Below are 15,124 nucleotides of genomic sequence, written 5' to 3' on the forward strand. Positions count from 1 at the left end.
TTTACTTTGGGAATTTTATTAATTTTTACTTTATGTATAAAGAACTCAATCTTTTGTGTTCCTACAGATAAATGAAAATCTACAATAAAAATGGTAATATAATAAAGTAATTGGAAAATCTATTATCATGAAGTTAATAGAAAAAAAATACAAGGCATGTGATTAACTTTAATTGTTCTAATTTAGACTATTTATCATTGGTTTATTTCATGAGAATCTCACTGTTACATTATCATTACAATTTTTTTCTAATTTATTGCATGCTGATTTTAATTTTTTGCCTTTATCATCTTATCAAAATTATTTATCTTCTTTAAAGTTATAATAACATAATCTTTTCATCAACTACTTTTTTATATATCAATTACTACGTGTTAACCTATACATAGAATAATTTTCGAAAAAGTTATGTCTGTAATAAATTTCAAAGAAAAGCACGTCTTGTTAAGATGCTAAAGATAAAATTCACAATCAACTTATAAAAGTTAGAAAAATGCAGTCAGATAATGATATTATCATAGCATAAACCAATGATAGTTGTTAAAAAAATCAATTATTATAATACAAATTTGGAACAATTATAATTAATAATTAACTGCATTATATTTAGTTAAATTATATTGTTAGTTAAACTATTGTAAAGAATTGGCTTTTAGTTACTTGTAAAGAAAAGTCTCTAAAGAAAAAAAAAACATAAAATGGATTTGTATTTGTATCATCTTACCAAAATGATTCATTTGCGTAAAAGTTGTTGCAACCAAAATTCTTCATTAATTACTTTTATTTACATAAAAGTTGGCCCATAATAATCTATATCATTGGTTTTGCATTTGTCATCTTAACAAGAAGTATTATTCCTATAAGTTTTAAAATTTTAAAAAAGAATCAAATGCAACATTAAAATGAAGATAAATATATATTAAATGTAATAATGGCAACTAAATACTATGAATAACGTTAGCCTAAAGAATTTTCAATATTGAAACGAACTTAAACTTAATTTTAAATATTTGGTAAAAGAATAAAAGTATTTGAGATGTTATCGCTTATCATAGAATTTGTTGATTTAGTTTATTTTGTTTAAAAGTAATAGTGAAAATTACCAAAGTTGTCACACCCCCAAAATCCCACCTGCGGAGTACTACCGCTTGGAGGCGTGACTGACCAGGATCCAGCCACCAATCATACTGAACAAGCACATAAGTAATTATAAAAGTTTAACCAATACGATTGGTGTTCCAAAACAAATAAGTTTAAGTTGCAAGCGGAAGCATAAGTTTAAAGTTATAACATAAGTTCATAAGTTTCCAAGTTTAACATAGCACGCAGCAATCCGTGTCCCACAACGATCCTCCTCCATGCAAGCTCCAGTTGAGTACCTATGGTCCTGCAAAGCATGTAGTAACGAGTCAACAACTAGTTGAGTGAGTTCACGGGTGGGCGTTCGTTTTAGTTGTTTCGAAAACAGTTTACTTTAACTGGCATCCTGCCGTGGGGGTTACCCCATAGTTTTAAAAACGTGACATGTTCGTTCCCAGTTACTCCGGCACTCCGGCCGTGGGGGCTACCCCATGATAGTTATCAGGCATTTCGGCCGTGGGGGCTACCCCATGCGTACACTAGACTCGTTACCATATCGACTGCTGACTGTAGTCATGTTTATGTGCCCTGAAAACATCAATGTCTATCATCATTGACGTGCCCCAGATCCATTAGTTCACGCCCGTCCTCTGCGGCACGGTGTGAGGCTTGTCAGACCTAAATAGCGCTATCTAACTAATGACCCGCTCGCCATTGGCCCGGCGATTAGTCGATACAAAAAGGAGGGACTTCGTGATAGAGTTTTAGTCTAGTACGTTTATCCGTCCATCCGGACGAGGAATCACATTCCTGAACCACAGACGTCCTACCCAAGGAGGACGAGGAATCCACGTTCCTTAACCCCGTTCCCAACCCAGGGAATCCCATGCTTTGTAGAGGGTGTGAACTCACCTTGGTTTGCTCGGCAGTTAATCACAGAAAGTCAATCAAGTCGCAAGTAGTCAATAACGTCCTAACACGGTTATCACGTATAATCAGATTCGAACCAAGTAGTGCACAAATGTTTAACACGTTTGGCAAGCACGTTTAGCAGTAACAGTTCACAGTGTTCTTAATCAACAGTAGCACATACGGTTCACAAGTTCAGCCCAACTACTTAGGCCCAAACACGTAAAAGCAGTTAACACAGAAGCCCATCAGTCTGGCCCATTAACTAAGGCCCAAAAGTGTGGTCTCGAGTCGCAACCGGACTCGCAAGCATGGTCTCGAGTCATGCTGTGTGTGCTGATCTCAGGTGGTTGCGAGTCGCAACCGGTGTCGCAACCGTGGTCTCGGTTCATCATGCTAAGGTCTCGAGTCGCAACGGGACTCGTAACCTGTGGTCTCGGTTTGTCCTGTTATGGTTGCGAGTCGCAACCGCGTGGTCTCGAGTCATCACGCTGTGGTTGCGAGTCGCAACTAGGTGATTGCGAGTCGTAAGCTGTCGTTTTCAGGTTCACGTGTTGATGCAGATGTAGTCAGCCAAATGGTACAATGTAATCAGGCCCTAAATCAGGAAATAACCAATAGAATTCCACTAACATATTTCCTAATCAGGCTATTAGTCAAAGGTGGATCAAAATCACAAGGGTTTTCAATCTTCAACTATCATTCAAAGTGTTCTTCAAATATTCAAACCCATATTCAACAAGTTCATAACATATTAATCATCTATTCAACCAAAACTATGAATCAAGCATCAAACACTTAACATAACACACAACTCGGTTTTCATATATGTCCGATTTCATGCCAAGTGCAACCCGATTTTATGTATCATTAAGATCTAGTAGTTTAAACTCTATTTAACCCAAGATATCATAACCCATGCATATAGTTTCATCTTTTTGACAACAAATGGTTATCTCATTAAACAAGCTTCTTGATAACAATCATCTCAAAAAAACAACTTAACCATCAAACTCAAACACTAAGCATAACATGAATCATCAACATTCATACATCACAAATCACAACAAAAAAATCAACCATAAACATTAAAACACTAACCGGTTAATGGGTTTCGAGGGTGTGTGTAAAGCTTCCAACCGGGTGTGTGTGTGAGCCGATCCAAGTCCAAATCCGAGAATGATGAAGTGTTTGTGTTCTAGAGTTTAAGTGAGAGAGAGAAGTAGGAGAGTGTGTGGGTGTAATGTTTCAACAAATGGTAACAAATAACTAAGGGTGGTTTATATATAGGCTAGTTCCAAGTGTGTGCACCCTTAGTGGGTTTCGAGTGGGGGGTTTTCGGCCCAATGGCCCAACCGGCCAAATGTTCTCGGCCCAAAGGCCCATTCGGCCACTATTCACTCGAGACCTCTTGGTCTCGAGTCGGGTCCGTTGTTTCGTGTCGGGTTCTCGGTTCACATATAACACATACACATATATATACAAATGCACATATAACAAAGCACTTATCACATAAAAAGGTTCACATTATCATTAAGTTCAATCGGTTAACTAATCACGTAACGTACAAGCAAGTCACATCAAGACACAACGAAGGTTCTAGGTTTCGGGTTGTCACATCATCCCCAAGTTGAAAGAAATTTCGTCCCGAAATTTGACGGCACTCACTGAGGAAGCTAGTTAGGTTGCAAGGTTTTCCCGGTTATCCTGGGGTGTCACATCCACCCCCCGTTGATCTGGAATTTCGTCCCGAAATTCCGTAGCTTCAGCCTCAGTAGCGTTTGTACTGTTCTCAAACAGTTGGGGATACTTTTGTTTCATCCGATCTTCGCGCTCCCAGGTAAACTCTGGGCCGCGACGTGAGTTCCAACGAACTCGAACAAGAGGTATTCTAGTGCTCTTGAGGACCTTAACATCCCGGTCCGTGATCTCGACAGGTTCTTCGACGAATTTCAACTGTTCGTCGATCGTGAGTTCCTTCAGAGGAACTACGTGCGTCTCATCTGACAGACACTTCTTCAGATTCGACACATGGAAAACGTTGTGAACTGCACCGAGTTCCGCTGGTAATTTCAGTCTGTAGGCCACCTTGCCTATTTTCTCAAGGATTTCGAAAGGTCCAACGTACCGTGGGTTGAGTTTGCCGCGTTTACCAAAACGAACCACACCCTTCCAGGGTGAAACCTTGAGTAACACCCGCTCCCCAACCTGGAGCTCAAGTGGTTTCCTGCCCTTATCGGCGTAGGCTTTCTGACGGTCACGAGCGGCCGCCATGCGTTGTCGTATTTGAGCAATCCGCTCAGTAGTGTCTACCACATGTTCTGGACCAGTGATTTGACTATCCCCCACCTCTGCCCAACAGAGGGGTGACCGGCATTTACGTCCGTACAATGCCTCAAACGGAGCAGCTTTAATGCTGGTGTGGTAGCTGTTATTATACGAAAATTCCACGAGTGGCAGATGCCTTTCCCAGCTGTTGCCAAAGTCGATTACACAAGCGCGAAGCATGTCTTCTAAGGTTTGAATAGTGCGTTCGGACTGCCCGTCCGTCTGCGGGTGATACGCTGTGCTCATATCAAGACGTGAGCCAAAAGACTTGTGCATTGCCTGCCACAGTTCCGAAGTAAAACGTGCATCTCGATCAGAGATGATAGAGGTGGGCACCCCGTGCCTCGAAACAACTTCCTTGAGGTATATCTCCGCCAGAGTGGAGAATTTGTCTGTTTCCTTGATTGCCAAGAAGTGTGCGGATTTCGTGAGTCGATCCACGATCACCCAGATAGTATCGTTTCCGCGCTGTGATCTAGGTAGGCCAGTAACGAAATCCATGGAAATTTGCTCCCATTTCCATTGTGGTATCTCTGGTTGTTGGAGTAGGCCTGAGGGTTTCTGATATTCCGTCTTGACTCGCGCACAAGTCAAACACTTGCTGACATAAGTTGCTATGTGGGCCTTCATGCTAGGCCACCAATACGTAGTCTTAATATCGTGGTACATCTTATCCGAACCAGGGTGTACCGAGTAGCGAGATTTGTGTGCTTCATCCATCACAAGTTCTCGTAAGTCGCCATAGAGTGGGACCCAAATGCGTCCTGTTACATAATAAGCACCGTCATCCTTCTGTTCTAAGCGTTGCCTTGACCCGCGTAGAGCTTCAGCTCTAACGTTTTCTGGTTTCAGTGCTTCTATCTGAGCAGCTCGTATTTGCGAAGGTAGACTAGAATGGATCGTGAGTTGTAGAGCTCTTACGCGCTTAGGCGTAGTGTCCTTTCGACTGAGGGCGTCTGCCACAACATTGGCCTTGCCCGGGTGATACCTGATAGAGCACTCGTAGTCATTCAGCAGCTCGACCCATCGTCGCTGCCTCATATTCAGTTCCTTCTGCTTGAATATATGTTCTAGACTTCTGTGGTCGGTGTAGATGGCGCACTTGGTTCCGTAAAGGTAATGCCGCCATAACTTAAGTGCGAAAACAACGGCTCCCAGCTCTAAATCATGTGTAGTGTAGTTCTTCTCGTGAACTTTGAGTTGTCGTGAGGCGTAGGCTATGACTTTATCTCGTTGCATCAATACACATCCAAGACCTTGAATTGATGCATCACAGTAAACCACAAAATCGTCTGTGCCCTCTGGCAGTGAAAGAATAGGTGCACTACAAAGTCTATCCTTTAGATGCTGAAAAGCTAACTCTTGTGCATTTCCCCAATGATAAACAACGCCTTTCTGCGTAAGTAAGGTGAGAGGCTGCGCGATCTTAGAAAAATCCTTAATGAATCTCCTGTAATAACCTGCCAATCCCAAAAATTGGCGAATTTCCTTTGGTGTGCGGGGCGCAGGCCAGTTCTTAATAGATTCCACTTTGGATGGATCAACGTGAATCCCATCCTTGTTCACCACATGCCCTAGGAAATGGACCTCTCGAAGCCAGAAGTCGCATTTCGAGAATTTCGCGTAAAGCTGTTCCTTCCGAAGGAGTTCCAAAATAAGTCGTAGATGTTGTTCGTGCTCTTCCTTGCTCTTAGAATAGATCAGGATGTCGTCGATAAAGACTATAACAAACTTATCCAGGTACGGCTTGCACACTCGATTCATCAAATCCATAAAAACTGCCGGTGCGTTCGTCAGCCCAAACGGCATGACCAGAAACTCATAGTGCCCATATCGAGTCCTAAAGGCTGTCTTAGAGACATCCTCTTCTCGAACTCTCAACTGGTGATATCCCGATCTCAGATCGATCTTTGAGTAGTAGCTCGACCCCTGCAACTGGTCGAACAAGTCGTCAATGCGCGGTAGAGGATAACGATTCTTCACAGTCACCTTGTTGAGTTCGCGATAGTCGATACACATTCTGAAGGTACCATCCTTCTTCTTCACAAAAAGTACTGGAGCTCCCCAAGGCGATGAGCTAGGACGAATAAAACCCTTATCCAAGAGTTCTTGTAGTTGCGTGGAGAGTTCTTCCAACTCTGATGGCGCTAATCGATAAGGTGCACGGGCTACAGGCGCGGCTCCAGGAGCTAAATCAATCTGAAACTCGACTTGGCGATGGGGCGGAAGACCAGGCAATTCCTCAGGGAATACCTCAGGATAGTCGCGTACAACGGGAAAATCTTCTAATTTCTTCTCCTTCTCTGTGGTATCAGTAACTAGAGCCAAAATCGCAGTGTGGCCCTTTCGTAAGCATTTCTGAGCCTTAAGAAGAGAGATGATGTTCTCAACAGCACTTCTCTTGTCGCCACGAATCATGAGAGGTTCACTACCTAAACCAGGAATACGAACGATCTTCTCGTTGCAAAGAATCTCTGCTCGATGTTGGGATAACCAATCCATCCCAATGACAACGTTGAAACTACCCAAGACAATAGGAATAAGATCGATAGAGAAGGTCTGGTTAGCGAGAATAAGCTGGCAACCCTTGATTACGTGTGAGGCTTCCAAACTCTTACCATTAGCTAGCTCTACAGTGTGCTTGTCGCTCAGGGGTGTAGGAATACGCTTAAGCATCTTACTAACTTCTAGTGACACATAACTAGTATCGGCACCCGAATCAAATAAGACTGTAACATAAAAGTCGTCGAGAAGGAACTTACCCGTCACCACGTTGGGATCATTCCTTGCTTCACCTTGACCAATCACGAACACTCGTCCCCTAGCACCATTGTTGTTGTTCCCATTGTTACCATTCCCCTGATTGTTGTTGTTCTGGTTCAGTTGGGGACAATCTTTCTTGAAGTGGCCTTCAGCTCCACACTGAAAGCACCCTTTGTTGTTACCCTGTTGCTGTCGCTGGTTCTGCTGAGGTTGCTGACGATTCTGATTGGCGGGGTATGCGCTCCTGCAATCCTTTGCAACATGACCAGGCTTGTTGCATCGATGACAGTTGCCCCTGGTGCATGGCCCACTGTGATGTAAGTTGCAACGATTGCACTTGGGGTGATTCCCCTTGTATCCACCATGACTTTGACCACCGGACGATTGCTGACTGGGGCTCTTGTGATCGTCCGTCTTTCTCTGCTGAGACTGAGATTGCACCGAAGTTGAACCCCTGCTTGAAGTTCCATCCCATTTCCGTTTATCCCCACTAGAAGTACCAGAAGTAGTTGCGGCACCTATACGCTTCGGTAATTTGTTCTGCTCCACCGCTTGGTCAGTGAGACGGTGAGCCAACTGTACAACCTGCTGGATAGTAGTCAAGTTTGCTGAAGTCACATGACTTTGGATCTCTGGCACCAAGCCCTTGAGATAGAGTTCAATTCGTTTATACGGAGGATCCACCATAGTAGGACACAACAAGGCAAGCTCATGCGATCTCTTAGTGTATGCTTCAATCTCTGACCCCGACATCTTAAGATTGTAGAACTCATCTTCCAGTTTGTGAATGTCGTCACGACTGCAGTATTCCTCCCTGATCATTTCCTTGAAAGTTTCCCATGGGGTGGCGTTGGCAGCAACCAACCCTAACATCTGCACTTGAGCATTCCACCACGTGAGAGCCAAACCCTCGAGAGTACCAGTAGCATACTTCACCCTGCGCGCTTCAGGGCATTCGCACATCTCGAACACAGACTCCAGTTTCTCAAACCAGTGTAGGAGACCTACTGCTCCTTCAGTGCCGCTAAAAGTAGTGGGTCGACAGTCCATAAAGGTCTTAAAAGTGCACACCGGTGCCTGAGCATACTGACCTAAGGTAGGTGAAAGAAAAGACAGAGTTTAACACAAAGGTTGGTTCACGAGAGTAGGATCCAAATGATCCTAGAACAATTTTGGACTGCAGGATATACCTCCTGCGTGTGCAGCTGCGAGCGCTGCGGCAACTCGTTCGTTGACCAAAGCCGTCAACTGGGCTTGTGTCATGTTAACGCGTCCAGACATGGTTCTTCATAATAAGAGTAATACGTGTGAGAGAGGTTCGCGAAAGTACGATAGTTAGGACAGAGTAAGTACACACGTGTTCAAACAACAGTAGTTATACTAATCAAGCATACCATGAGCAATGTACTACGTAACTAACAAGTAGGCAATATACGCACATCATATTACCTAGAGTGTCGAGCCTTGCATGAGGAGCGAAGTGTCGTTGTGGACCGTTGAGCACTAAACCGGTTATAGTCTGGTTTTAACAAAAACGTTTCTCCTTTATTAAAACCTAGTTCACTATAACCAATGGCTCTGATACCAATCTGTCACACCCCCAAAATCCCACCTGCGGAGTACTACCGCTTGGAGGCGTGACTGACCAGGATCCAGCCACCAATCATACTGAACAAGCACATAAGTAATTATAAAAGTTTAACCAATACGATTGGTGTTCCAAAACAAATAAGTTTAAGTTGCAAGCGGAAGCATAAGTTTAAAGTTATAACATAAGTTCATAAGTTTCCAAGTTTAACATAGCACGCAGCAATCCGTGTCCCACAACGATCCTCCTCCATGCAAGCTCCAGTTGAGTACCTATGGTCCTGCAAAGCATGTAGTAACGAGTCAACAACTAGTTGAGTGAGTTCACGGGTGGGCGTTCGTTTTAGTTGTTTCGAAAACAGTTTACTTTAACTGGCATCCTGCCGTGGGGGTTACCCCATAGTTTTAAAAACGTGACATGTTCGTTCCCAGTTACTCCGGCACTCCGGCCGTGGGGGCTACCCCATGATAGTTATCAGGCATTTCGGCCGTGGGGGCTACCCCATGCGTACACTAGACTCGTTACCATATCGACTGCTGACTGTAGTCATGTTTATGTGCCCTGAAAACATCAATGTCTATCATCATTGACGTGCCCCAGATCCATTAGTTCACGCCCGTCCTCTGCGGCACGGTGTGAGGCTTGTCAGACCTAAATAGCGCTATCTAACTAATGACCCGCTCGCCATTGGCCCGGCGATTAGTCGATACAAAAAGGAGGGACTTCGTGATAGAGTTTTAGTCTAGTACGTTTATCCGTCCATCCGGACGAGGAATCACATTCCTGAACCACAGACGTCCTACCCAAGGAGGACGAGGAATCCACGTTCCTTAACCCCGTTCCCAACCCAGGGAATCCCATGCTTTGTAGAGGGTGTGAACTCACCTTGGTTTGCTCGGCAGTTAATCACAGAAAGTCAATCAAGTCGCAAGTAGTCAATAACGTCCTAACACGGTTATCACGTATAATCAGATTCGAACCAAGTAGTGCACAAATGTTTAACACGTTTGGCAAGCACGTTTAGCAGTAACAGTTCACAGTGTTCTTAATCAACAGTAGCACATACGGTTCACAAGTTCAGCCCAACTACTTAGGCCCAAACACGTAAAAGCAGTTAACACAGAAGCCCATCAGTCTGGCCCATTAACTAAGGCCCAAAAGTGTGGTCTCGAGTCGCAACCGGACTCGCAAGCATGGTCTCGAGTCATGCTGTGTGTGCTGATCTCAGGTGGTTGCGAGTCGCAACCGGTGTCGCAACCGTGGTCTCGGTTCATCATGCTAAGGTCTCGAGTCGCAACGGGACTCGTAACCTGTGGTCTCGGTTTGTCCTGTTATGGTTGCGAGTCGCAACCGCGTGGTCTCGAGTCATCACGCTGTGGTTGCGAGTCGCAACTAGGTGATTGCGAGTCGTAAGCTGTCGTTTTCAGGTTCACGTGTTGATGCAGATGTAGTCAGCCAAATGGTACAATGTAATCAGGCCCTAAATCAGGAAATAACCAATAGAATTCCACTAACATATTTCCTAATCAGGCTATTAGTCAAAGGTGGATCAAAATCACAAGGGTTTTCAATCTTCAACTATCATTCAAAGTGTTCTTCAAATATTCAAACCCATATTCAACAAGTTCATAACATATTAATCATCTATTCAACCAAAACTATGAATCAAGCATCAAACACTTAACATAACACACAACTCGGTTTTCATATATGTCCGATTTCATGCCAAGTGCAACCCGATTTTATGTATCATTAAGATCTAGTAGTTTAAACTCTATTTAACCCAAGATATCATAACCCATGCATATAGTTTCATCTTTTTGACAACAAATGGTTATCTCATTAAACAAGCTTCTTGATAACAATCATCTCAAAAAAACAACTTAACCATCAAACTCAAACACTAAGCATAACATGAATCATCAACATTCATACATCACAAATCACAACAAAAAAATCAACCATAAACATTAAAACACTAACCGGTTAATGGGTTTCGAGGGTGTGTGTAAAGCTTCCAACCGGGTGTGTGTGTGAGCCGATCCAAGTCCAAATCCGAGAATGATGAAGTGTTTGTGTTCTAGAGTTTAAGTGAGAGAGAGAAGTAGGAGAGTGTGTGGGTGTAATGTTTCAACAAATGGTAACAAATAACTAAGGGTGGTTTATATATAGGCTAGTTCCAAGTGTGTGCACCCTTAGTGGGTTTCGAGTGGGGGGTTTTCGGCCCAATGGCCCAACCGGCCAAATGTTCTCGGCCCAAAGGCCCATTCGGCCACTATTCACTCGAGACCTCTTGGTCTCGAGTCGGGTCCGTTGTTTCGTGTCGGGTTCTCGGTTCACATATAACACATACACATATATATACAAATGCACATATAACAAAGCACTTATCACATAAAAAGGTTCACATTATCATTAAGTTCAATCGGTTAACTAATCACGTAACGTACAAGCAAGTCACATCAAGACACAACGAAGGTTCTAGGTTTCGGGTTGTCACAAAAGTACCCTAAGGTTAACATTGCTTCTAATGGTGTTAGTCATTTTGGATGGATTTAACAACTTTTTTGAAACTTCAGTGGTTCCTATGAGAAAAAAAAAAACCTTTTTTGGATGGATCTAGCAAATGTGAATAAACGTCAGGGACGATTTTAGCAATTTACTCTAAAAATACTAAAACGTAGATAAAAATAGACACGTCGTAACAGCATACTCAAAATTTTATAAAACATCATATCATGTAATAGAAAAACAAAATATGTTTAATAATATAATTAAATAAATAAAAGCTAGAAAAAATATAATAACATATATAATTTTAATTTTGTTTACTGTTTATGACCATTTTTTTAATATGTATAATGTATAATAACTAGTTGATGCCCCGTCTGCGTTGCGGGGCGAAGCCCGAATAATTCTCAATCAATTAAGAAAACACAACTATAATTTTGCTATGAAAAAAACTAAAACGATGATAAGACCGTAATTTTTAGCTCAGGGCAAAACTGTAATTTTTGCAGGACTAATGAGCGAGTGTTAGGCAGATTCTTGACACGTAAAAAAAATTAAATGGAGTCAACCAATTAAAACAAAAAACTTTTATAGTTTTTTTTTTGCTAAAAAAACTAAAACGATGGGAAAAGCGTTATTTTGAACTGAGGGCGAGATCATAATTTTAATTCAGGGATGAAATCGTAAATTAAAAGGATCAATGAGGGAGTGCCAGACAACTGCCGACATGACTGCAATTTTACACTAGGGGCAAAATTGTAATTTAACCAGGAAAACAAACAAAAATGATGGAGAAAATGTAAATTTAAGTTGAGGGGAAAATCGTAACTTGGCTGTGAGGGAAAAAAACTAATGGCAAAACTCTAAATTTAAACGGGGCAAAATCGTAATTTTTAACAGAGGGCAAAACTGAAATTTTTAGTTGGGAGAAAAAGCGTACATTTATTTTTAAGTGGGGGGTAAAAACATAATTTTGAACTGATGGCAAAATATTAATTTTAAGGAAAAAACTAATGGCAAAAGTGTAAATTTAAACGGGACAAAATCGTAATTTTGAACCGAGGGTAAAATCGAAATTTTTAGCTGGGAGCAAAAACGCAAATTTGTTTTTGTGGGAGGGTAAAAACATAATTTTATACTGATGGCAAAACCATAAATTTAACTCGGGATAAAATCATAAATTTGTTGAAAAAAAGCCTGGAACTATTCAGCCGCCCATTTCAAGGAATAGAGGGCGGTCACTATTACCCCTAATGTGTTTTGTATATGTTGAATTATTAGACGAATGAGATTATCTATTTATATTAAAAAAATAAAAAAAGGCCACCGCCCTTTTCCACCAATTGGTGGATGAAACTATTACCCCAAAGCATCTTTGTATATAATCTAATCTAATCTAATCTAACTACTATAATAAAAGAAACCACTTTAGTGACACTTATCATCATATTAGACCATCTCTTGTAGATAATTATTATTTTAATTTAATCTCTTCTAATTAATTATATATTATCCTCCTACAAAATATTATTTAATTTAATAGGGTGGAGATACAATAGGAAGTTTATTTGGCTAGGAAGGCTAGGAAGTGATCTTGACCATCCATTAAGTTAATCAAGGGCTGAGGTTAAATCAGGGAAATTGAAAGGAAGAAAAGAGGCGCATGAGTTTGTTCAAGGGCATTCTAGTCAATCCAAGCCAATAGTTTCTCTCTCCTCTAATTCCTCCCCATTTTTTAAACGTTAATAACTCTTTCATACGACATTATTTTTTTATAAAAATTGCACCAAAAAAACAAGCTTTTTTTTATCTTTAAAACGAGTATAGTATTGCTATATTTAAAAAAAATTTAAAACTCAGTTGCGTAAAACGCAATAGAAAAATCACCAGTTACGTAAAACGCAATGAAAAAAAAGCTCTAAAAATGACATTTTTCTAAAACGCAATGCACCAAAAACACAAAGAAATGACTTATTTGTAAAACGCAATGGCCAGAAAACACAAAGAAATGTCTTATTTGTAAAACGCAATGGCCAGAAAACACATAAAAATGTGTTTTACCTAAAACGCAATGCACCAAAAACACAGAAAAAGGTGTTTTACCTAAAACGCAATGCACCAAAAACACAAAGAAATGTCTTATTTGTAAAACGCAATGGCCAGAAAACACTTAAAAATGACTCATTCTAAAACGCAATGGACTGAAAACACCTAAAAAATGTGTTTTACCTAAAACGCAATGACTAAAAACACTTAAAAATGTGTTTTTTTCTAAAACGCAATAGCCAGAAACCACATAAAACTCTCTTATTTCTAAAACGCAATGGACACATAAAACTGTCTGTCACTTTGAACTGTCTGAATTGTCTACGAATTACTGTCTTCGAAATGAGCTAATTTCTGGAAAATTAATTTTTCTGATGCGTTTTTAGTACAGCAATTTAATCGAGAAAATTTTTTTAAGTGTTTTTAGTATAGCTCAACCCCAGCCAGGGGCTCTGCCCCTGGACCCCGCCAGGGGCTGCCGCCCCTGGACCCCCGCAAAGATCGTAAAACGCAATGACTAAATCAAAAACCCAGATCGTGAAAATGAAATTAAAGAATTTCTTACATGGATCGAAGCCGATTTCTTCATCAATTGACGAAATTTGAATGATAGAAACACTTATCAACGCTCGAATCGAACGAATCGACTGATTATCTCCAAAATCACCGGAAAAACGAGATTTTTTTATGAAATTAAACTGGGTTTTGTTCAAAAAAAGCTGAAGAACACGTTGATCGGGTTTTGAGTCATTGATTGGTGATGAAAATCGCACTATAATGTAGTGATTATTGAGATAGAAAGTGAAGAAATAGTTGAAGATGGTGGGTTTTGAAAATGGTGGGTTTTGAAGTTACTAGGTTTTGAAAAAGGAAGAAGAAGGAGTTGGATTGACTAAAATACCCTTTCTCTTTATTTTAAAATTTGCCACATGTCATAATCCTATGGTTTTCTATCCTTTCTAGCGAAAATTAACTTCCTATTTGATCTTTTCCCTAATTTAATATCTTATATTATATATAACTCTCCTACTAAATATTATTAGTTTAATATCATATGAATAATTATTATTTAGTTTAATCTCCTTCTCATTTATAATATTATTTATTTGAATTAATTATATTTGAACGTTTTGTTTAGTTTGGTATAAAATAAATCTTACGAAACTTAAAATAAAATTAACTAATATTATTTATCATTTATACATTTACGGAGTTTTAAATAAAGGGTTAAATTTATTGAGACTTCGTTAACAAATTTTGCAACAACAGAATAATCTATTTTTATCACGAAAACCAAACTTTGTATTAATATATTAAATATTTTTATTTTCACTGTATAAAATTACATTTACTCGACCCATGTAACACATGAGGTTTTTTAAGATATACCTTTTTATTATTTGATATATAAAATTAGATTTACTCAATTCGTACAATACACGGGGTTTTTTAAGGATATATATTTTTTATTATTTAGTACAGAAAATTACATTTATTCAAATCGTGTAATGCTCATATTTTTAAAGATGTAGATTTTTTATTGTTTGGTATATAAAATTACATTTATTCAACCCGTGTAATAAATGGGGTTTTTAAAGATGTATTATTTTATTAGTTGATAAACAATATTACATTTATTTAACCCGTGTAATACACGTGGTTTTAAAGATATAACTTTTTTATTTTGTATATAAAATTACATTTATTCAACCTTTACAATATGGTTCTTATAGATATAATTTTTTATTATTTAATATATAAAATTATATTTATTCAACCCGTACAATAAATGAGGTTTTAAAGATATGTTGTTTTATTATTTAGTACTAGTATTAAGCCCCTGCGTTGCAGGGGTTGTTATAAACTGTGTCAAGTAGTATCAATGCTATACCATTATCA

This window comes from Helianthus annuus, chromosome 1, assembly GCF_002127325.2.
Source record: "Helianthus annuus cultivar XRQ/B chromosome 1, HanXRQr2.0-SUNRISE, whole genome shotgun sequence".
Classification (NCBI taxonomy): domain Eukaryota; kingdom Viridiplantae; phylum Streptophyta; class Magnoliopsida; order Asterales; family Asteraceae; genus Helianthus; species Helianthus annuus.